Source organism: Mauremys reevesii, linkage group 9 (genome assembly GCF_016161935.1).
Source record: "Mauremys reevesii isolate NIE-2019 linkage group 9, ASM1616193v1, whole genome shotgun sequence".
Classification (NCBI taxonomy): domain Eukaryota; kingdom Metazoa; phylum Chordata; order Testudines; family Geoemydidae; genus Mauremys; species Mauremys reevesii.
This window is the reverse complement of record NC_052631.1, coordinates 46,127,389-46,151,187: the sequence shown is the minus strand read 5'-3', so window position 1 is coordinate 46,151,187 and position 23,799 is coordinate 46,127,389. Positions and strand designations below refer to the sequence as shown.

Sequence of the window (23,799 nt, the reverse complement as noted above, 5' to 3'; positions counted from 1 at the left end):
AGCACTATATAAACAGAGACAAATGAACAAAATAGAGCCCCAGTCCTGCAAACACTTAATCACATGCTTATTCAGGATCACAGCCTAAATATATACAAAAGAAACAATGAAAATGACTATACATAAAGCCACATCAAAAGCACAAAATAATCACATAGTAAAGAAATATTTTCTCTCCAGCCTTGGGTGTTACTTGTCACAGTAGATAAACAATGTAGACAGAAACATGATTTTGTAGCTGGTGTCACTAATTAGCCCAGAGGTTGCACTATGCTTGAAAACTTTTGGGAGTTAAGAAACTGGATTTTTTGGAAGTTGGTTAGAGGCCCTTGATTTCTTTCCCACTCCTTGGAATTCCTTTTCTTAGGGAAATATGATTTAGTCTTAAGGAAATCCAAATGGGGTGTATTCTTCAACAACAAAAGACAAATGCCTCCTGAAAGCAAAGAAGTCTTTTCCAGTGAACTTTTATCAAGAAATCTTGGGCTTTCCCCCTACCTGTCTCCATTTCACCTCTGTCAGAACCTCTCAAAAGATGGCAAACACCACACAGACGTGGTCCTTTCTTTCTCATCGTCCATCCATTTCGGAAAACCAAATGGAGGTGTAACCGGGAGATACGTCTATAGAATTTGAATATTTCAGTTATGATCCTAGTATTTATCTGTTTTCTAATTTTAAACAAATAGCTCAAGTGATCCCTTTTGATTAATCATATCTATACAGAATTGCACATGTAGATCATACCATGACATGTATGAACTACAACTGCTTCAATTATGGAATTTTAGAGTCGATGGGCCAATACCAACTCCCAGGGGACAGGACTTTATAATCTATTATATTATAACTGACCCCCGTTTTGGCACTCCCAGTTAAAAGGCCAATGAGTGAACAGGCACTGGGACCTACTTTCTTAGCCCTAGAAGTTAGGACTGAGGCAAACTGAGGGACATAGTCAGGGTCCTGCATCGTCAGACCTGTGAGTTTGTTACGTATTTTGGGTTAAGGACTTCAGTCTGCTGGAATCGTTCACCAGTATGAAATCAACTTAGAAAAAAGAGGGAGGGGTTCTGAAGAGCAGGTAGAGATGAAGTCAGAAAAGTAATCAAGATATTAAAAGAGCACTGGTGTTCAGACTGCTCCTTAGATAGAGACAGGTCACTTAGGGACTTTAATCCCTCAAGACCAAATAAATCCCTAAAGATTTTTTAAGAGTTCTATATCAACTCATTTTCCCAGTAGGAGTCTTCACTATCTTGGCCTTAACCACGATGTCGCTTTCAGTTGCACCTTTAATATTAAATGATAAAAGCAAGTGCCTTAGGGCCCAGTTCTGAGCCTGTGAGCAGAGGAGGACGGATACAAGTCAGGATTTTTTTGAAATCATTTGTAAAAGTTTACATCTCATATTTTTTACATCTTGCTAGTTCTTTACTTTCTTCCCATTTTGTAGTCTTTATTTGCTAAAGTGGATGCTTTGTTCTTGTTTCTTTAACTAGTTTCCTCAATTGTTAGTATAATTTAAGATTTTACATAGAAATTCTTCCTCCTTAGAAGTTTCACACCTAAAGTGATAGCGAGACCTTGGACTTCACCTGTTCTGTGACTATCACAAATCCAAAACACATATGTAAAGAAAATAGCCTGTGTTATATCTGCAATCACCATCACCTTCATATACTGAGTTTCCACAAGTTTAGGAAGCTGAAATGTTGCAGCCAGATTATACTTCACCAGAGTTTGCAGTCTGAAATCAGTGGGATTTGTGCTGCTAAATTGTTTAGGATCCTAACTTTAGATTCTTATTTTTGAAAGTTTCAGCCTGTATGTAAAACAGTTTATTCTAACTTTGTTAATATATTGAAATTCTAAAGAACTTTTCTTTAACACTGAAGCAATTTTGTTTTAAAGTAATAGATTTTATGCCACTAAACACAATTTTAGCTTCTGGTATTACAGACACTTATGCGCATGCTTAATTCTAAACAGAATAGTCCCACAATGGGACTGTTAATGTGTTGAAAGTTATATGTCTGTTTGCAAGATCAGGGCCTTAATTTTTGATATTTTGTTTTTTTTCTATCTGAAATTTACAAAACTGCTATAAAACTGCTCATGCCTGGGGCCCAAATTTGTCCAAACTTTTTATGCCGATGCGGATTTATGCACAGACTGAAAGAACTTCACTCCCTTAAATGAGTGAGTGGCATTGTGACTTGGTACATGGGGTCACAACGCCACCCAGATCTGGCCCACTTGCTCCTCCATCATGGGGTAGCCAGGCCAAATTTGAATGAGTGTCTTTGTGACCTGCTGCACAGGGTCACTCAGTGGCATAGCGACCCAGTGCACCAGCTCACACCACTCACTCGAATGAAGTTTTTTCAGTTCACCCATAAGTCCAGACCAGGATGGACGGAGATAGTCTTCATGCCCAGCTGAGACTTACTTTGCCCTCTGGTCTGATCCAGAGGTGGTGGTGAACAAGACCCAGGCCCAAGATAATGATATGAATTATGACTTCTAAATGAAGATGAGCAAGTGGAAGTCTCAAAATATCAGGTAGGAGCGGCAGCAACAAAGTTGGCCTTTGCGGTACTAGAGCACCACAGTGTTTCAGAGAGTAAAGCAAGTTTTAAGTGCAGACTATAGACCTGCTCTTGCAATAATTCATGTGGAGCTCACTGCAGGATCAAAGCCCACATTTCCAATGTGGTGGCCACCATTAAGAAATCATCATTTTCCTAACCATTACCACACAGCGGTATCTGAACACACCATAATTCCTCTCCCACCCCTTCACGCCCACGTGTAGAATAGGAGATCTATGGTAACATTTGACAACTGTTAACTTTTAATAGGATCTACTGTATATTATTAAAGTCATGAAAATCAGTACTCGTGTACAGCTACAGAAAAGCCAGTTATGAGGAGAGGAAATCTGGTTTATTTCTGCAGGAGTAAAGGATACGCCACATGGTGTTTCTCCTGCTCATTTCTGACTCCCAATCAGAAATAGTGCTCTTCAGTCAACGACAAAACTCCCACTGAGTTCAGTGGGAGCCGAGTCTGGCTCAAAATATACTGGCTGTGTCTTGTGAGTGAGTTGGCATTGCCAGAGCAACTTTAACTTCTGGAATTTCTTGAATCACAATACTTGATCTTACAATCCAAATTGTAAGTATATTTAACTTTGCTTTTTTATGGAATAGTGTTTTTATGGGTAAGCAGTATAGCATCAATATAAAAGCAGTGCTTAATTTCACAGAATATAAATACAGTAGCTCTGTCTAGGGTGATCAGAGGTCCCGATTTTATAGGGACAGTTCTGATATTCGGGGCTTTGTCTTATATAGGTGCCTACTACTCCCCACCCCGTCCCAATTTTTCACACTTGCTGTCTGGTCACCCTAATTCTATCGGAGTGTAATAGTTTTGCCTTTGCCGTCAAAGTGAAGCCAGTACAGCTGTCTAAGTTTTTGGCAGCACTGAAAAGATCTAGTACTGGTGGATTACTTTTAGGTTGGACATTAGGAAAAACTTTTTCACTACTAGGGTGGTGAAGAACTGGAATGGGTTACCTAGGGAGGTGGTGGAATCTCCTTCCTTACAGGTTTTTAAGGTCAGGCTTGACAAAGCCCTGGTTGGGATGATTTAGTTGGGTTTGGTCCTGCTTTGAGCAGGGGGTTGGACTAGATGACCTCCTGAGGTCCCTTCCAACCCTGAGATTCTATGATTCTATGATACTCACTTGGGACCATATTGTCCCATATGCCCTTCACATAGGGGACAAGAAGATAAGGTTTCTCTTATGGTGTTTCTCTTTATATTCTGCAAGGGGTGAGGGGAGGATTTTACCCAGCCAGAAGCAGTGTTCTGCCTCTAAAATCAATAGATCCACTGTGATCTATGTAGAGGATGCAGTCCCAGTCACATGAATGGAAGGATGGTCCAGTGGTTAGGGCTTTAGCCTGGCATATCAGAGGCTCAGTTTCAGTTCCTGACTCCACCATGTGCTTCCTGTGTGACCTTGGGCTCTCTGTGTATGAATCCTATCTGTAAAATGAGGATAATCATGCTTCCTATCTCAGTGGGGTGTTGTGAGGATATATACATTAGAGACTGTGAGGAGCTCAGATACCGTGGTAGTGAGAGCCATGTCACAGGACATACTATCAGCATGTCCTAAAGTTAAGGTTGTTAACACTCCCCATTATGAGACCTTGTTTACAGACTTCATCACTTCGCCAAACTTACACAGTTTAGACTGGCATTTTCTTGACTGTCTCTGCCTCCATGTGAAATGTTTTTGAAGTTTTCCCAAATAATTTTTTTTTATAATAGTCTATTAAGCCTATTTACTTGATAGTACCTAACGAGCAACCCACTAGCAATATGTGGGCCCTCCCTAGCTAGTGGTAGAGTGGATGATGCTCAGGGAAAGAATCAGGGGTCTGTAGTGAATGAGTCTGTTGTCTGCAAGACCCCTTGCCTCATTTGCTGCAGAATTTGGAGGGTGTGTAGTGAACAGGTCAGAGAACTGCGGGAAGAGGCAATGTGGTCTCATGGTTAAGGCAGTTGAATGCTATCTTGGAGAACTGGATTTTAGCTCTTCCACAGAGTTCTTGTGTAATGCTGATGGCCTAGGTGGCCACAAATTGTGTGTTCCTCGTATTATAGGTGCCCACCTTGAGACACCTGGGGCCTGATTTGCAGAAGTGCTGAGCCCCCAGTTACAAGAGAATGGGAGCTGTGTTTTGAACATATTAAGGGCTATAAAAAGGCTAAATATTCTGAACAGTTAGGCCCTTGGCATCTCAAGCTGGGGACCCGAAGTTATTGGGGAATTTTGGCCTTAATCTGTGCCTCAATTCCCCATCTCTAAAATGGGAATAATATCTTGCAGGTGTGTTGTAAATATAACAATTAACGTGTGTTCAGGACTCAGGTACTACACTGATGAGCACCATAGAATAGCCAATAAGAAAATTCTGTATTCACAGCAGGCTCAGAATGATGTGTGCTAAATCAGGCATGGGGTTATACATTGAACTATGAGGGTGAAGCAAAATCTTGAATAGAATGCGCAAGGGGACACCTTTAATACTGGCATTTCCTAGCTTGAGCCCTTAACTCTGCAACCTCAGTGTTTAAATTGCTTTAGTGTAACAAGTACCATGCAGAGGCATCATGCCTCAGAGGCATCATCCCAGATCCTGACCTGCTCCCTCCAGCCCCATCCTTGAAGGACATCTAGGAAGCCCATCATTATGACAAGCGTTCCCCCAATGGCTGCTGGACCTACAGCCCCCCCAAAAGGCCCTTCCCATTGCAGGATAAAGACTCGCGGCTTTGCTAGTGTAATATACACACATTTTCAATTTCCATTTCCTGCTCTTGGCCATGCTGATCCAATCTGCCTTATGAAAAACAAGCTGTCATGTTTTTGTTTTTATACATCATCCCCAACAGCTGCCACATGGCCAGATGTTCATTATTGCTGTGTTTGGTGTGGTTGTTAAACGATTTTGAAGCAGACAGAATCTAAGTAGATTTTCAAAAGTTATGGAGATTGTTTGAGCCTGTAACTACTCTCCGCTAAGCACATACACAGCACGTATGGGGCTTTCATTAGTCTTAGGTCAGAGAGAGTTCCCAAATGCCCTCTGTGCAGAACTGCCCGTGAAAGAGGGGAGTGAAGGATGAAAGATCCTGGAGGAACTTTAATTCAGAACGTTCTTAGAAGTAGGAGTCACCTTTAGCCGGATTGTGTGTCATTCCTCTTAGGAGGAAATAGAATCCCCACTTCACCCCCGTGATTCTGGACCTGAGGGCTGGTGTGGCCCCCTGCATCAGTTTGAACAATCTCGGGCTGCTCTAGCTTATCTATGTCTCTCGTGAAACATCTCTCACTAGTAGTATTCACCCAATGAACATCTTTCATCCAGCAGTGTGCATTCAGCTATAGAAAAGTCATATGAGGGGGGTGTTTTATGACGTTAGATGGATTTTGCTTCCGTAATTTCTAAGTGCTTTTCCCTCACTGTAGGAGTAAATACATTTTTTCACAGAATTGCAGTTCTATATAGTACCTTTCATCTTGAAGCATTTTTACAATCAAGTAAGCCTCACCACTCATATGAGGTGGGTAAATATCTGTTGTAGTTTATTTATTCCCATTTTATAGATGAGTAAGGTGAGGCTTAGAGATGTGTATATTTTCTGATAATGTTTTTGTTCTCATCTCTGCCACTGATTCTTTGAGTGCCCTTTGGCAAGCCACTATGTTTCAGTGTACTCTTCTAAAATGGAAGACAGAACAATAATGGGTGTGATACGTGGCTAGTGTCTTTCATAAGGATAATAGATTCTGACTAACAATCCCATGGCTAGGGGCCTAGCCTACAATTTAGGGAGACCTGAGCTCACTTCCCTTCTCCACAAACTTCCTGGGCAGCTTAGTCTGTGGCTTACGAAAATGGGAGTAATAGTACTTCCCTATCTCGTGGAGTCTTGTGAAAATATATTAATCTTTGTGAAGTGCTCAGATACTCTGGTTATGGGGACATAATTACCTAAGATATAAATAGACAGATAACTGTGTTTCATGATTAAAACAGGTGTTGGTTTGCCCTCTGATTTGCAACACAGTGTGGGTTGCAATGTAACCCCTTCTCATAATGTTAAGTTTCTCTGGCTTATTCTGATTTCTGTTTTAAAGAGTGGAATTCTGAAGCAAAAATGTAGTCTATAATTTTCAGTAATTTTGTCCCTAGCCTATCATCATGTCACCATTTGATATTCATTGGGATGATTGTGAATTTAGGAACTGTTTATGCAATATTTTTTTTCTGTTTTTGCCATTACAAATTTAGAAGGAATAGTTAGAGCCACCTCAGGAGCATTCCATAGACCAGTATCTGAAAGGTCCCCTGCTTCTTTTCATCTATCAGCACTACACATAGAGATTCAAGCCAATAACCAGACACCAGTCTGAATACTTGGTCACCCTCTTGCCCTCCAAACACAACTATTATCCAAATATATCCAGGAAAAATGGGTTTCAGCCTCCACTGCTGCACAGCTTTACTACCAACTAAACTAATGGAACAGATACATTGAGAGCTGAAAGTGAGAATGAATGGGAGTGCAGTTTCCCTTGTTTAAATGGGAGAACTCTTGCTGTAGGGCCAAACTGAGTTACCCTTACGTATATGGAGTAATACCCTACTCAGAAGTAGCCATGTTGACTTAATGCTCATGGTGTAGAGCTATATGTAAGGGTATCTTGGTCTGGCCCATAATTTCAGTCCAAGAACATACTAGTCGTCATCAATAGCATCGTTCTATTTATATGACTTTGGAACAACGACGCTGCATGAGTGGGGTGTGTGAAGGAGGGCATCTTCCCTCCATAGTTCATGTTGTAACCAAGTTTTGGGGTAGAAGCCGTGTTAGTCTGTATCTGCAAAAAGAACAGGAATACTTGTGGCACCTTAGAGACTAACAAATTTATTTGAGCATAAGCCCACAAAAGCTTATGCTCAAATAAATGTGTTAGTCTCTAAGAGCAGCAAAGAGTCTTGTGGCACCTTATAGACTAACAGACATTTTGGAGCATGAGCTTTCGTGGGTGAATGCCCACTTCGTCGGATGCATGTCACCTTAGTCTCTAAGGTGCCACAAGTATGCCTGTTCTTTTTGTTGTAACCAAGGTTCATTCATCAGCTCAGTTCTCACACATACCCATTCATTTTAGAACAGAAAAGATTCAGTTTTGTGGTTACTTATAGGGTGGAGAAGAATTATGCTCCTTGATTTACAAATAATTTCATTGCAATGGTCCTTGTCAGGTATTCTGCCTTTCTGACATCAGGATGCAGTTGTGCTTCAGTCGTCCTACCTTGGTCTTGAGTAATTTGATGTAGCTTAGCTCTCAACCCTAAGCGTAGGGTCCTCCCCTTCCCGGGGGCGATGAGCAATGAAACAGAACAGTCCTTTGCTCTCCTTGGGCCACCAGCCTCTCTGGGGCCACCTGGATCTCAGACTCCTAAAGAAGGAGGTAAGTACATGCCTGGACTTTAGGTTCACAGCACTTCTCTCATCTCAAGCCAGACAGTCTCTCTCTTGCTTTCACTATAGCTCTTACATCTTCATCCCTCATTGCAGGGCTCACAGTATTAACTTACTGCAACATAGCCCTGCCAGGGTCCCCTCCTCTTCCTTAGCACTTTACAGTCCTCTTCCGAAGCCACTCCAGATCTAGCCCCTCCTTCCTCTGCAGAGGGACTCACAGCAAGCCCCACTTCTCCCTGCTGAGATAAGACTGAGGCGTTTCTGGCACTCCTCAGCATGCCTTGCAGCAGCCTGTAATTCCCAGGGTCCCTCTGGGAGTGACACCTCCCAGAATTCCCTTGTTCCAAAGTGAACACAGAATGGGGCCACGGGGCCTGGAATTGCCTTTTTAAAAGACCAGCCTCCAATATACTTCTAAAGTTGCAACTAGTTGAAATTTGACCCTTTCTAGTTTTGAGGAAATAGTCTCCTGTTTTTTATTCCCCTCTCCCTCCCCCCTGCAATGCAGCAAGCCATGGAGTCAAGGGAGTCCTGAGCTGATTTTCAGCTCTTATCTCAAGACTTCATACTCGTTAGTGGAAACTTTCATGTTACTTGTTCTTTGTAATGCAAAAATAATTAGATTAAAAAAATGTTGGGTTTTTATTTTCCTTCCAGTTTGAAGCTTTACAGTTTATATTTTCAAGCTTTTCTTTAAAACCAGGAGGCTAGAAGCTTTCAGTCTTTATTTTTCCCTAAAAAAAAGATTCTCATGTGTTCACCTGACTCCAGAAGCTGGGGCTTTAAGAAAAACAAGTCAGACTCACAATAAAATTGGGACATTTTGCAACGCTGATAAATGTTTTCATCTTAATTTTTGATCCCTTATCCATAAATATGCATCTTTTCATCTTCTTGAAGTTATAGCAATGCTTATAGTTTTTTGATATATGTAAAATACTATAACTGGTAATTAGGATACATTCCTATCAAAAACATATTGCTTGTGCCCATTTAAAGATTGCAGAAACTATACTGACAGAGTGTGGGATGAGGTAAATTTGCCTTTTTGCTTTTCATAAGGCCCTAATCCTACAATGACTTGCACAAGCTTAATGTCATGTCTGATCTGCCCCATTGATTTCAGTGGGACTATTTGTGTCTGAAGTTAAGTTGTTTTTAACTGGGGCTCCAAAACCCTACCTATGAACATAACATAAGAACATAAGAACATAAGAAAGGCCGTACCGGGTCAGACCAAAGGTCCATCTAGCCCAGTATCTGTCTACCGACAGTGGCCAATGCCAGGTGCCCCCGAGGGAGTGAACCTAACAGGCAATGATCAAGTGATCTCTCTCCTGCCATCCATCTCCATCCTCTGACGAACAGAGGCTAGGGACACCATTCTTTCCCATCCTGGCTAATAGCCATTTATGGACTTAGCCACCATGAATTTATCCAGTCCCCTTTTAAACATTGATGACCTATGACCTATGTATGTCTCTTCTGGCAGTATGTAACAGATGCAGTTTTTGTAATCAACCTTCTAGTAGAGTATAATTGTGATAAGAGCCGTACATTCAGTTTTACACTTAATAAGGGAAAGAAAATTCAGCAGTAAGCAAGATGTTTATTAGTAGGAATTTGGGTGTATGCCTTTGGTATGAGGTAAGGAAATAGGGTAATACAGGCGAGGCGGTTCCTTGTTCTTTTCTATTGTCACTGTATGATATGCCTCATTCAAATGTGAGAATTAATGGCAACCCGGTTACATAGATATAATGGCCTAATCATTAATTTCTTTGGTAGTTACTCTAATATTATTAATTCTAATGCACTCATTTGTTATTAATGTGGGTGCGATGAGAGTTTCTATAAAAATTCCGCTTAATTCATGTTAATTGGCTCATTATTTAAAGAGTTACTTACAATATTAGTGGCTGCTGCAGTCACCATTCTAATTCTGGGATGGTGTTTCATAGCATCAGGCAAAGGCTCTCTGCAAGCTATAGCCTCATAACCTGGGTCCTCCTACAGTAAATCAGTTTAAGGTGGTCACCACAGTATGAGAGTAGTGGCTTGTGTTCCTTTCAGAGAAGCTAACCACCCTCAGTCCTTCCCCACCTTGCTTTAGTTTTTAATTGTGTTTGTGAGCTGCTGATGGCTCATTACAAGTGCGGCCCATGTCAGTTTTCCACAAGCTTTTGCTGTTTGTGGCCTCTCCCGAGTTTGTGTCTGGTTTGTTGAAAGAAGCCATGCAAACGGAGTTATGCTGGGCTCAATCCTGCAAGGTGCTTTGCACTCTGGTCCTGAACTAGCATATGCTCTAAAACTCTAATGCATATGCTTAACTCTAAGCATGCAAGTGGTCCCGTTGAAGTCAGTGGATGGATATATGCTTTAGTCCCTTGCTGGATTGAGGCTGGAGTACTCAGCACCTTGTAGTACTGAGCTTTTCTGAGGTCAGTTTTTTAAGTGCTCAGCATCCACAACTACACAAAGTTTTCAAGAGTGATCAGAACCCAGCAGCTCCTCTTGTCACACTTATGCCCAGTTTTTCAAGAGAACTCAGCACCCAATGTAATGACCCCTTTTGAAAATCTGGCCACTTACTTTGGTACTTGACTGGGAGCTGAGATTATCCGAAAATCTGGCTGTCCAATTACTGGAGATTGAGCGATAGCAGCCACACTGAAATAACATTTGAGCTGCTGTGTCCACACTGCTGCTGCACTCCATCATGCCTGGCACTAAGACTTCTGGGGCCATATCTCATGGTTCTCTGCATGAATTCTTTCCCAGTCAATTGTGGGAGAACTTGTCTGTCCTTTCTGAGCACACGGGGAATTGCTGCTAGGCATTGGAGGACTTGAGTGGAGCTAGCCTGCATGTACACTATTGGGGGTGCATTAGCAATTGTCTAATTGCAGTAACTCAAGGATTCATCTATACTCCCTTGATGGGCCAGCCAACTAGACTTAAAAGCATCACCACACTCAAGTTAGGGGTTTGTGTATGTGGACAGGACTTTAGTTAGGGGCGACACTAGAGTAGGGTTGCCAACTTTCTGACTGCAGAAAACCAAACACCCTTGTCCCACCCCTGCCCCATCCCTTCTCCGATGCCCCGTGCTCTGTGCACTCCATCCCCCTCCCGCTGTCACTTGCTCTCCCCCACTCTTACTCACTCGCTCATTTTCACTGGGCTGGGGCAGGGGGTTGGGGTGTGGGACGGGGTGAGGGCTCTGACTGGGGGTGCGGGATCTGGAGTGGGGCTGGAGATGAGGGGTTTTGGGTGTAGGAGGGGGCTCTGGGCTGTGGGTTGGGGTTGAGGGGTTTGAAGTATGGGAGGAGGCTCTGGCTGGGGGTGAGAGATCTGGGATGGGGCCAGAAATTAGGGGCTCAGGGTGCAGGAGGAGTCTCTGGGCTGGGACAGGGGGGTGAGGGCTCTGGCTGGGGGTGCGGGCTCTGGGGTGGGGCCAGGGATCAGGGGTTTGGAGTGCAGGAGGGGGCTCCGGGCTGGGGCCAAGGGGTTCAGAGTGCAGGAGCGGGCTCAGGACTGGGGCACGGGGGTGGAGTGCAGGAGGGGGTGTGGGATTCAGGGTCTGGGAGGGAGTTTGGGGGTAAGAGGGGGTTCTGAGCTGGGGCAGGGGGTTGGGGCACAGGAAGGGGTGTGAGATCCGGGCTCCAAGAGCAAGTTTGGGTGTGGGAGGGAGACCAGGGCTGGGGCAGGGGCTTGGGATGCAGGAGGAGGTTCAGGATGTGGGCTATGGGTGGTGTTTACCTCAGGCACCTCCCGGAAATGGCCGGCATGTCCCTCCGGATCCTAGGCATAGAGGCAGCCAGGGCCAGAGGGCTCTACATGTTACCCTCATCTGTAGTTGACATCCCCACAGCTCCCATTGGTCATGGTTCCCGGCCAATGGGAGCTGCAGAGCCGGTGCTCAGGGTGGCACCTGTGCCATGGGCAGGGGTAGGGCATGGAGGCCCCCCAGTCACCTCTGCACCTAGGAGCTGGAGGGATATGCCGTCCGCTTCTGGGAGCTGTGCGGAGCCAGCCACTGTGGCCAGCTGGACTTTGCTGACCAGAACTGCCAGGGTCCCTTTTTAAGTGGACATTCCAGTCAAAAACCGGACGCTTGGCAACCCTATGCTAGAGTTATAACTCAAGTTAATGCTGCAGTAAAGACAAGCCTCTAGTGACCAATGTTTTCTATATCATCTGCCTCCTGCATTTTGCACAATATATCTCAAAGAAGTCTAAGAAGGAATGTGGAATACAGGCAGAGGGACTGCCCTCCCCTTTTGAACAGCTAAGGTGTGCAAGTAGCTAGAGGTGAGCCAATTAATGAAACATGAATAGCATCATCTATGATGGAGGTCAAGGTATTCAACGCCTCAGTAACTTCCAGTGTTGCCAAATCTTGCAATATAATCACAAGCTTTGTGATATTTGAGTCTTGTAAAGCTTCAGCACCTAGAGTCAAGTGACCAGGTGAGAATTGCTATTTTCATTTTTAAGTTTCTAACCCTTGTGGCTATGGAGAACAGCTAGAAAATGTGACTGAAGCGTACCCTGGCTCTGCACTGGGAGACAGGTCCTTGTGCTTTCCCTGCACACCTGTTTAAGGGCCAGGTAGAATCTCGCCTCTTATAAATTAAAAATACTTGTTTATATATTTAACACCATTATAAATGCTGGCGGCAAAGCGGGGTTTGGGGTGGAGGCTGACAGCTCACGATCCCCCCATGTAATAACCTTGTGACCCCCGAAGTAGTCTCGACCCCCAGTTTGAGAACCTCTGCCCTAAGTGGTGAGTGAAAGAGAAGGATTTCAAGGTAGGGGAAGGGGCTGCAGAAAAAGTTAGTCAAAAATAAGACCACGAAAATCAGGCAACAAGTTCCAGAAGCTCAAGGGTGTTTTCTTCATAGACTGGAGCTGCTCTCATTTTCCATCTGTGAGTGAATGGGATTCAAAATGTTAGTGGAATATTTACTAATAATCATAAATAATTAACAGAGTAACATACGCTTGGCAAGGCCATTTTTAATAAGGAATCCATTAGTATCTAAGTTAATGTTGTCCATGGCATGCTCAATCCCCACATGAGTTTTTGCTGTTTGTTTCAGATGTTTCCAGCACCTGTGAGTCAAGCTATTGCCCTGAAGAGGGAATAGTGTATTAAGAAAGCAACATTAATTAAGTGAAGGCAACTAGATAAAGGAAAAAATGGAGGGAAAATGAGAGAAACTAATGAATTGATAAAGCAAACCTGGGAGGATTAAGGGTCCCAACCCTCAGCTGGTGAAATCAGTGTCTGATTTCAGTATTGATTTACATCAGCTGGAGATCTAAAAGGAACTTAAATATATGGAGATATACCTGTCTCCTAGAATTGGAAGGGACCTTGAAAGGTCATTTAGTCCAGCAGGGGCGGCTCCAGGCACCAGCATGCCAAGCGCGTGCCTGGGGTGGCAAGCCATGGCGGGGGGGCTCTCTGCCGGTTGCCGTGAAGGCGGCAGGCAGGTTGCCTTCGGCGGCATGCCTGCGGAGGGTCTGCTGGTCCCACGGCTTCGGCGGACCTCCCGCAGGCGTGCCGCCAAATCCATGGGACTGGGGACCTCCCACAGGCAAGCCGCCAAAGGCAGCCTGCCTGCTGTGCTTGAAGCAGCAAAATACCTAGAGCTGCCCCTGGAGTCCAGCCCCCTGCCTTCACTAGCAGGACAAAGTACTGATTTTGCCCCAGATCCCTAAGTGGCCCCCTCAAGGACTGAACTTACAATGCTGGACTTTAGCAGGCCAGTGCTCAAACCACTGAACTATCCCTCCCCTCCCAAAAAGGAATTCCAGTTTTCATCAAAAAAAGTCCCAGAAATGATACATTTACAGGTGCTTAATAACAGCATATAACCATATCCAGGAAGGTAGGCAGCCTTCTCCGCATGGGAACGCTCTGCACTGGTGAGGGGGCAGAGGAGATAGTTTGCACTGAGGGGCAGGAGCAGTAAAGGCAATGTCAGCCTCACTTACTCTGGGCATCAGCAACCACCGCTTCAAACAGGTGCAATTATTGATGATGGCTTGAATACATGCATGGATGTAGTGCATGGTGGCCTAGCAACAACGGGGGAATTCTATCCCTCTGCCTTGTGTGCTGGGCAGATTCCTGCAAGTTTGAAGAGGGCTCCCTGTTGCTGGGTTCCCATCCTATACCAGTTGGACAGTAGCAAAGTTAACAATGCAGTTTGATACCATTGTGTTCTAAGTGGATCTAAACCAGAATACTCGCACTGCTTTGCATAATGCTGTATTTTGGTATAATATCTATAAGGGATTGTTATCTCAAGGTTTTGAACATGGGCTGTCTTTCCTTGCTGATCATCTAAGAAAAGGCAAGGTTGTTGCCACTAATGATATACCCTGCACCCCTGTTTAAGGGCCAAGTCAAATTTGGTCTGAAATTTAGATAGCTTTTGCAAAAATCCTTCTAGTCTAAAAAAAAAATCAAAGGTCAATAGTTTCCCCACACTAGTTTAAAATTCAAACAAACAATTCTATTTTAATAAATAAACATTCCTCTACAGTGTTTGCAAGGCAAACATTAGTAGCATCCTGTTAAGCTAGGAGAAACAAAGTGACACTGACTAGTCTGTTTATATTGTGTATTTCACAAAGCTTGGAAAATGAACACTTGGCTTGTGAGCAGTTTGGGGCAGGGCTGTCACTTACTATGGTTGCACAGTGACTTGCTAATTAGTGACCCTACATTGCATGTGTTTCTGAAACATACACTAACATTCCTTTGTTATGCAGGGGATCAGACTATATGATCACAATGGTCCCCCCCGCTTTAAAATCTACGGAAGAAAAGCTAGTCCAAACTTTTGTCCAAAACCTAAACTAATCCCAGACTTTACCTCTAAAAGAGTTTGCCCAGTCTATTCATTCTGCTCTTTATAGTTGCAGCTTTTGGTTCTCCTGCTTGTACCTTTCCATTATGAATCTGCAGATAGCAGTGACGTCTTATAACGACTCTTTCCGTCTGTGGCTGGGCTGAGGAGGGTGTTGAGACCTTTTCTCATGCGGACCTCCCCACTGTTCCCCATGCTCTTGTATTTATCTGTAGCTACCATTTCTGTAATGGGGCAGCTCTAGAGAGCTTCGGAAACATCAACCATTGTGCAGAAAGCAGGCTAGCCTTCACGACGGTGCGTGTGAGTGTATACTCTGGCTACAGTTCAAGGCATTAGTGACATTTAATTTGGGTGACTTTGCTGGCAGAACTTGGTTATCGGCTGGGTGTTCAGTTAAGGACCCCCATCCTTGTAACTTTCCATCTTACGCGGTCTCAGATCCTGAATTTGGAGGGCACAAGATCATGTTGCAAAGATTTTTTTGTTTGATTTGTAGATCTATAATCAGTCTGTCCAGACATCTGGGTGCATGACCAGAAAAAGTCTGGTAAACCAGATAGTTTTGCTAGTTTGGAAGTGGTAATGAGGACATCCATCACTACATAAATTTCATGTTCTTCAGCATTTTTTTCTGCTACTGCTGATCTTCTACTGGCCTGGTAAAAATATATGTTTTGTGTAGTTCCTTATCAAATTTATAATGTCTGTATCTTTGGCATTGTACATTGGATTCCGGGTGATGCATTCATTGGTGATTTATTTTTTTAAAGGTGAATTGCCCATTGACGTCTGTCTTCCGAATGCCAGGTAGTTTTCCAGCTATGCTTTCAGAGCCTTATTGACTAGATTTGGAATGAGTTTTGCCTCAGTTCATCAGCCTCATATGCCTCTGTAGATTGTTTTTTTCAATGTGGAATGAGCATGGACTTTTCAGAGTCACTCCCATGCTAGCATTACATCATCTCCTTTAACTAGCTACTCCCTATGATGATCCTAACGGTATGTCTACACTACGGGATTATTCCGATTTTACATAAACCGTTTTTTTAAAACAGATTGTATAAAGTCGAGTGCACGCGGCCACATTAAGCACATTATTTCAGCCGTGTGCGTCCATGTACCGAGGCTAGCGTCGATTTCCGGAGCGTTGCTCTGTGGGTAGCTATCCCGTAGCCAGTGATGAGCTGCCAAAATCTTAACAACGGGTTCCCTATAAAAAGTTCTGATTTAAGGGATGTGCGACAGCATGTATTTTTTGTACCAATAGGGTTACCATACGTCCATATTTTCCCAGGAGGTGATTAAGAACCGAAAAGCCTGACATGTCCAGGAAAATACAGATGTATTTTAACCCTACCTAAAGTTCTTTTTTAAAAAGATGGGGCTGAACTAGAAATGAGCTCCGTTTCACATGTGTGGGTGGTGATCAGGGACAGTCTCAATTTTTGGGTCTTTTTCTTATATAGGCTCCTATTACCCCTCACCCCCATCCCGATTTTTCACACTTGCTGTCTGGTCACTCTAGGGTGTGCACATGTGTGGGTCCCAGCTGCTCCCTGCCCCCCCCTCATTGAAGCAGGTGTGCAGGGTTACTGCCCTGGGAACTGCAGGGCACCAGTGGATTTGGGGCTGGCTGCAGATAGGGGCGTGGGGCAGGGCTAGCTGGAGGCAGGGAGTGACACGGGCTGGCTGTGGGCAGGTGATGCAGTCGGGCTGGCTGCGGGTGGCTGTGGGCAGGGGGTGGCTGCGGGCAGGGGGTGGCTGCAGGCAGGGGGTGGCTGTGGCAGGGGCTGCAGGCAGAGGCTGGCTGCAGGCAGAGGGTGGCTGTGGCAAGGGCTGGCTGCGGCTGTGGGCAGGGGCTGGCTGCGGGTGGCTGTGGGCAGGGGGTGGGGCAGAGGGCAGCTGTGGGCAGGGGCTGGCTGCGGGTGGCTGGGGGCAGGGTCTGGCTGTGGGCAGAGGGCGGCTGTGGGCAGGGGCTGGCTGCGGGTGGCTGGGGGCAGGGGGCGGCTGTGGGCAGGGGCTGGCTGCAGGCAGGGGGCTGGCTGTGGGTGGCTGGGGGCAGGGGCTGGCTGCGGGCAGAGGGCGGCTGTGGGCAGAGGGCTGTCTGCGGGTGGCTGTGGGCAGGGGGTGGGGCAGGGGGTGGCTGCGGGCAGGGGTGGCTGCGGGCAGGGGGTGGCTGGGGCTGGCAGGGGGCAGGGCTGGTGGCTGCGGGCAGGGGGGGGCTGGGGGAGGGGCTGGCTGGGGTGGCTGGGGCAGGGGCTGCTGGCTGGGGGCAGGGGTGGGGCAGGGGCGGCTGGGGGCAGGGGCTGCTGGCGGGGGGGAGGGGTGGGGCAGGGGCGGCTGTGGGCAGGGGCTGGCTGCGGCTGGCTGCGGGCAGGGGCTGGCTGCGGGCAGGGGCTGGCTGCGGGTGGCTGGGGGCAGGGGCTGGCTGCGGGCGGCTGCGGGCAGGGGCTGGCTGCGGGTGGCTGTGGGCAGGGGGTGGCTGCGGGTGGCTGGGGGCAGGGGCAGGCAGGGGCCCACTGTGGCAGGGAAGGCGGGGGAGGGGCGCAGACACTCACACGGGGGGGGCGGGGACTGGGAGCAGCAGGACGCAGCCAGGGACTCACCAGGCAGCAGCAGGAGTCCCAGGGCCAGAGGTCCAAAGAGCAGGAGCAGCAACAGGGCCAGGAGGCAGCTCACATGGCTCTCGCAGCACAGCGCAGCGCCCCCCGGCGGCCGGGAGGAGGAATTACAGGCTTCCCAGGCAGAGCCCATCAAAGCTTCCCTCGCAGGGAAGCTAGTTAACAAGCGGTTCTAAAACCGCTTCTAAATTTAACAACGGGTTCGCGCGAACCGGTGCGAACCGGCTCCAGCTCACCCCTGCCCGTAGCTATCCCAAAGTTCCCGCAGTCTCCCTCGCCCATTGGAATTCTGGGTTGAGATCCCAATGCAAAAACAGTGTCGCGGGTGACTCTGGGTAAATGTCAAGTATCAGAGGGGTAGCCGTGTTAGTCTGGATCTGTAAAATGGATCTGGGTAAATGTCGTCACTCCATCCTTCCTCTGTGAAAGCAATGACAGACAATCATTTTGTGCCTTTTTTCCCTGGATTGCCCTGGCAGATGCCAGAGCATGGCAACCATGCAGCCCATTTAGCCTTTTGTCACTGTCAACGTATGTGTACTGGATGCTGCTGACAGACGCGATACTGCAGTGCTACACAGCAGCATTCATTTGCCTTTGCAAGGTTAAAGAGACGGTTACCAGCTATAGCACCATCTGCAATTGGAAATTGGTGATGATGTTTATCAGTCATTTTGCACCGTTTGCAATTGGAAATGGGCAATGACGGTTATCAGTCCTTTTGTACCGTCTGCTGCTGTCATGGGTGCTCCTGGCTGGCTTCACTGAGGTCGGCTGGGGGCGCATGGACAAAAATGGGAATGACTCCCCAGGTCATTCCCTTCTTTATGTTTTGCCTAAAAATAGAGTCAGGCCTGCCTAGAATATGGGGCAAGTGTACTAGAGAACCAGAGAGCACAGCCGCTCCAGGTCAGATTCCCAGATATCCCGCAGAAATGATGAGCTGCATGCCATTCTAGGGGGTGCCCCTGCAACAACCCCACCCGTTCCTTCCCTCCTCCCCCAACCCTCCTGGGCTACCGTGGCAGTTATCCCCCCATTTGTGTGATGAAGTAATAAAGAATGCAGGAATAAGAAACACTGACTTTTTAGTGAGATAAAATGAGGGGGAGGCAGCCTCCCGCTGCTATGATAGTCCATGTAGTACAGAATCTTCATTAGACATGAAGGGGTGGGGGCTGATGGAGCTCAGCCCCCAGTTGCTATGATGAGGATGGTTTTCAATCCTTTGGCATCATCTGCCGGGAATGACCAGGAGTCATTCCCATTGTTGCCCAGCCGACCTCACCGAGGCCAGCCAGGAGCACTCACGGGATGATGAAGATGGTTTTCCACCATTTTGTACCATCTGCCATCAGGAAAGGAAGGGGAGGGGATGCTGCTGTTCAGCGCCGCAGCACCGCGTCTACCAGCAGCATGCAGTAGACATATGGTGACATTGAAAAAAGGCCAGAAACGATTTTTTTCCCTTTTCTTTCACGGGGGGGGGAGGGGGTAAATTGATGACATATACCCTGAATCACCCGGGACAATGTTTTTAACTCTTCAGGTATTGAGAGCTCAGCCAAGAATGCAAATGCTTTTCGGAGACTGCGGGGACTGTGGGATAGCTGGAGTCCGCAGTCCCCACTCCCTCCCTCCATGACCATCCATTTGATTCTTTGGCTTTCCGTTACGCTTGTCACGCAGCACTGTGTTGAGTCCCTGCTGTGGCCTCTGTCTGGAGATTTTTTCAAATGCTTTGGTATTTCATCTTCTGGAACAGAGCTCTGATAGAACAGATTTGTCTTCCCACAAAGTGATCCGATCCAGTATCTCCCGTACAGTCCGTGCTGATCAGAGCTTCACGCTGGGCAAGCAGGAAATGAAATTCAAAAGTTCGCGGGGCTTTTCCTGTCTACCTGGCCAGTGCATCCGACTCCAGATTGCTGTCCAGAGCGGTCACAATGGTGCACTGTGGGATAGCTCCCGGAGACCAATACAGTCGAATTGTGGCCACACTAACCCTATTCCGAAATGGCAATACCGATTTGAGCGCTACTCCCCTCGTCGGGGAGGAGTACAGATATCGATATTAAGAGCCCTTTATATTGATATAAAGGGCTTCGTTGTGTGGACGGGTGCAGGGTTAATTCGGTTTAACGCTGCTAAATTCTATATAAACCCGTAGTGTAGACCAGGCCTTAGAATCTAGGGGCCAGCTCAAAAAGCACAGTGGCTTCCAGTTGGTTTCTAGGTGATGATTTTACATCAAACACAACTACTTAGAGTCCAAATTGGTTTGAGACCTGGCTATTTTAGAGGCTGATTCTCTTCCCTTCAGATGCTACAGCAGTTGCAACCAGTTTGGGTGTATGAGCTGTCAGCCACTTGTGTTAATTCGGAGGGAGTTGGTGACGGAGTTGGTGGAGAGTCCTCAACTCTCCAACTCTCTCCACCTTTAGTCCATCTGGATTTACGAGTCTTCAGGGCACACCCAGCAAAGCCTGTTTTTTCTCTTCGACTGTTTCTGATGGTTGTAGGTGTTGTAGTTATTTGTGTTATGATGCTGACTCAGCTAAAATTGTGGCCCAATGTACTGATCCTTGTACAACACAGAGGCTGTCCTGTCCCAAAGACCTTACAATCAAGATAGTACTCCTGAGGGAATTCTGCACCAAAAAATTAAATATTCTGCACACAATATTTTAAAATTCTGCATATTTTGTCAAAATAACACAGTATAACCACACAATTTTAAATTATTTTCTGACAAATATTTTGAAATAAATTACCAAAATAATTGAAAATGGTGTGATTATATTGTTATTGTATTTCTGGGTTATTTTAACAATTAAAAGATGTAGAACTTTGCAGAATTTTAATTTTTTAAAAATTTTTGGTCAAAATTCCCTCAAGAGTACCAGTGTTCTGTGTGTGGGTGCGGGCAGCTCGGTGTGAGTTCTGGGTGCAGGGGGAGTGGGACTCTGCAGGGGAGTCCAAGTGAAGGTGGTTAGGGCTCAGGGTTGTGGTGGGGCTGGGGGAATGGGGCTTGGTGGGGTAGGGGGTCAGGATGCAGCTGGTTGGGGCTTAGTGGGGTAGGGGTATGGGTGTGGGGGACTCCTGATTCAGGGGGTAAGACTCAATGGGGTGGAGGTTTCAGGGCTTGGTGGGGTGGGGTTCTTTGTGCAGGGGGCTCCTGATGCGGAGGGGACTTGGTGGGGGCAGGGTTCTGGGAGCATGGGTGGAGGGAGAGGTCAATGTACAGGGAGCTGCTCCCCCTGTCTGCCCAACCCCCATTCATCCAGACCCTCCCCGCACCTAACCCCCCTCACAATCCTAACCACCCCACCCCAGTGCAGAGCTTCCTGCAGCCAGGGGAAGTTTCTGGGACTTGATCTGATCCAGCCCCAGCTGCTCTGTGCAGGGAAGGGGGAGGGGGAACTCAATCTCCATCCTTCTTCCCCCCTGCCCCAACCCAGCTGAGACTAACATACCTGGGTGGCCAGGGCATCCACAGACCCCACTCCCCCCGGTGATTTGCGTCTCTCCCTGGCAGCACAAACAGATGTGTCTGAGCTGCCCAGCTGCCGGGAAGGGGTGAGTGAGCACTGCTGCAGCTTCTCTCCCCCGCATACCTCCAGAAACCATTTTCTGCAAGGAAGCAAAGGGAATCTGTGGAGGGGAGGGGCATTTTTCTGCTGCACTGCAGTTGCGCAGAATTTCTCCAGGAGTAAAATAGACAAGACAAAGAGTGGGAGGGGAAAGAGGTAAAGAGACGTGAAGCGACTTGCCCAAGATCCATGGCAGAGTCTGGAGTGGAACCCAGGTCTCCCGATTGTCCGCTGCCTTAGCCACTATACCATGCTGCCTACCCACTTGTAACTGGAGCATGAGTGGGCTGAGAATGGTTGAAATTGATAGTGGTTTGGGAATTTAGTGGATTTTGATCTGTTTGCATTTTATATATTTAAAAAGAAAAATTAGCATCTCATGTACAAGTGCCTAACCTATGGGATAAGCACTTTTAATACAATAGAGAACCTAAATACCGCAAAAAGGCTGTTCCATTGCCATTCTGGGGCCAGCTCAAATCAGAAAGTATTGGACAGTTTGCAAAACCAGAACTCAAGGTTTTAGGACAAAATAGGTTCAGATAAGTTTGGAGAAACTTCAAATCTGAACCAAACCTCTGAGTTTGTCCATCTCCATACCTGTTTTTTCCATTTCCTTTAGGCATATGTTCATTTGAAGGAGTTCCATATGCCAAGTCTGACCCAGTTCCCATAAGTATTAAGAAGGCATGACTGGAACTACTGTACCTGTTCACTCAGCTACAAGAAGAGCTTGAGTATTTTACTTGTGCCAGCTGCAAAACTGCATCATCTGTCTCAAGTCACAGAAGCAATGGCTTTTACCAAGAGCAAAAGAGCTGGTTAGGACACTAATTAAAAACAATTGTTGGAGTTGCAGGAAAAGAAACAGGAGCTGTGCAGCAAATGGGGAAGTTTGGACACTGTCAAGGAAGAAAGAGCAATATTGCTATACATAGAAAGACCTTGAGACTTGTGAACCAAGTCACATGATAATAAAAATATTCCTCCCAGAATATGTGATCCTTGGTGTGGCTATCAATATTGGCAGCATCTGACATTGGCGCATAGTCTGTGTGTGATGGAGAATTGTTGAAACATCTTTGGGACAGAGCACAGGGAGTGAATAGGCGAGTCTGCACACTGACCACTTAGAGGCCAATAATGATCTAATCAGGCTGATGGGCTGGGTGAAGTAAAAGTTCAGTTGGCCCCATCAGCCCAGGGCTGATAAAAAGAGGCACAGGGAGGAATTGCAGAGAGATGGGGAGAGAGGGGAACAGAGCTAGCTGGGGCTAATCACACAGAGGGCTCAGAGTAGGGAGACCTCTGCTCCCCTCAGGCCCTGGTGAGAGGGCCAAAAGCTCAGTTAACCTTGTAAACAGACTGCTGCCTGGGGACTGTGGCGATATTGGTGGAGGGGACTAGAAAGAAAAAGTCACGGAGTGCACACCTGGTGGAGCTTGTGTAATTTCTGCAGGGAAAAAGACAGGGTGTGGAGCAGGCCCCTGTTACAATCTTGCACAAGAAAAACTGATTTACCTGCTTGTTCATCTGCCCTTGAAGGCAAAATAAGGATCCAACCCATTTGACAGAGAGCTATGTTCATCTTGCTCTGAATTGTGCTTATTGTGCGCTATGCATGTTAAAAACTAATGCTGTCAGCAGACCCAGCCAGCCATTAACCTTAGCACTTCCTATTTAAATGTAGCACCTACAGTCACTTCATCCAATTGTATAAGATAGAGTCCTTAGGTCACTTGCTGATGATGGCAAAGAGATCGGACATTGAAAGGGCATGTCACCCATACCCCCCGGCTCTCTTAGGAAGAAGTACATCTGCCTATTTGTGGAGTCTAACTACTTTGGTCAGTAACTAACTACTTGTTCTTGGAGTTGAAGTGTTATTTTCCATGATAGCAGCTTTCTTGCACAATGCAGAAAGGAAGAATGGTCTTGTGAGTAAGGCGCTGCAGTAGGACATGGTGGTTATGGATTAGATTTCTGGCTTCATCACAGATTTTCTGTCCTTCCTTGGGCAAACTCTCTACCTCAGTTACCCAGCTGTAAAATGGGGACAATACTTTTATTCTCCACTCGCCACATTCCTCTTTTTTTCTTGCCTGTTTAGAATGTAAGTGCTTTGGGACAGGGATTGTCTGAATGACTGTGCAGTGTTTAGCACCATGGGCCCCTGATATCAGGGCTCTCTAGCTGCTACTGAAATAAAAATTGTAACAGGACAAATAGATTGACATGTACTATACCTCTCCAGACAGCATTTACATAGCCAAGTTAAACATGAAGTTTGTGGGTGTCACCAGAAATAATGCTGTTTATGGTACTGGAAGTAGAAGGATTGGTGGATGCTCTGTCTTATGGTGTTTTCAGTGAGGATACTACTGGGAAAGCATAAAAACCATGTCAGCACCTATGGCTTTGAATACCTTCAGGTAGATCAGATATTTATATGTACTGCTCAGCAGTTGGAGGCAACTCTGGTCCATCTCTGAACATTCCTTTGAGTTTCCATCCCCTCTCCCTCCCCCAGGGATCTATATGCCAGTGGTGGATTTAAGTAATTCCCTGTACCGGGAGTTTCACCTTGGAATTTGAGCCAGGTCAGAAGGGATC

The 23,799-nt window shown here is 46.3% G+C and overlaps 1 long non-coding RNA gene across 1 annotated transcript; it reads left to right on the top strand.

Annotated features, from left to right (window-relative positions):
• The first annotated feature begins 2,377 nt into the window (after positions 1-2,377).
• LOC120371700 lies at positions 2,378-22,178 on the top strand. Its single transcript, XR_005584529.1, has 2 exons — positions 2,378-2,565; positions 21,809-22,178. It is a non-coding gene; the product is annotated as an uncharacterized LOC120371700 (long non-coding RNA).
• Positions 22,179-23,799: the final 1,621 nt, after the last annotated feature.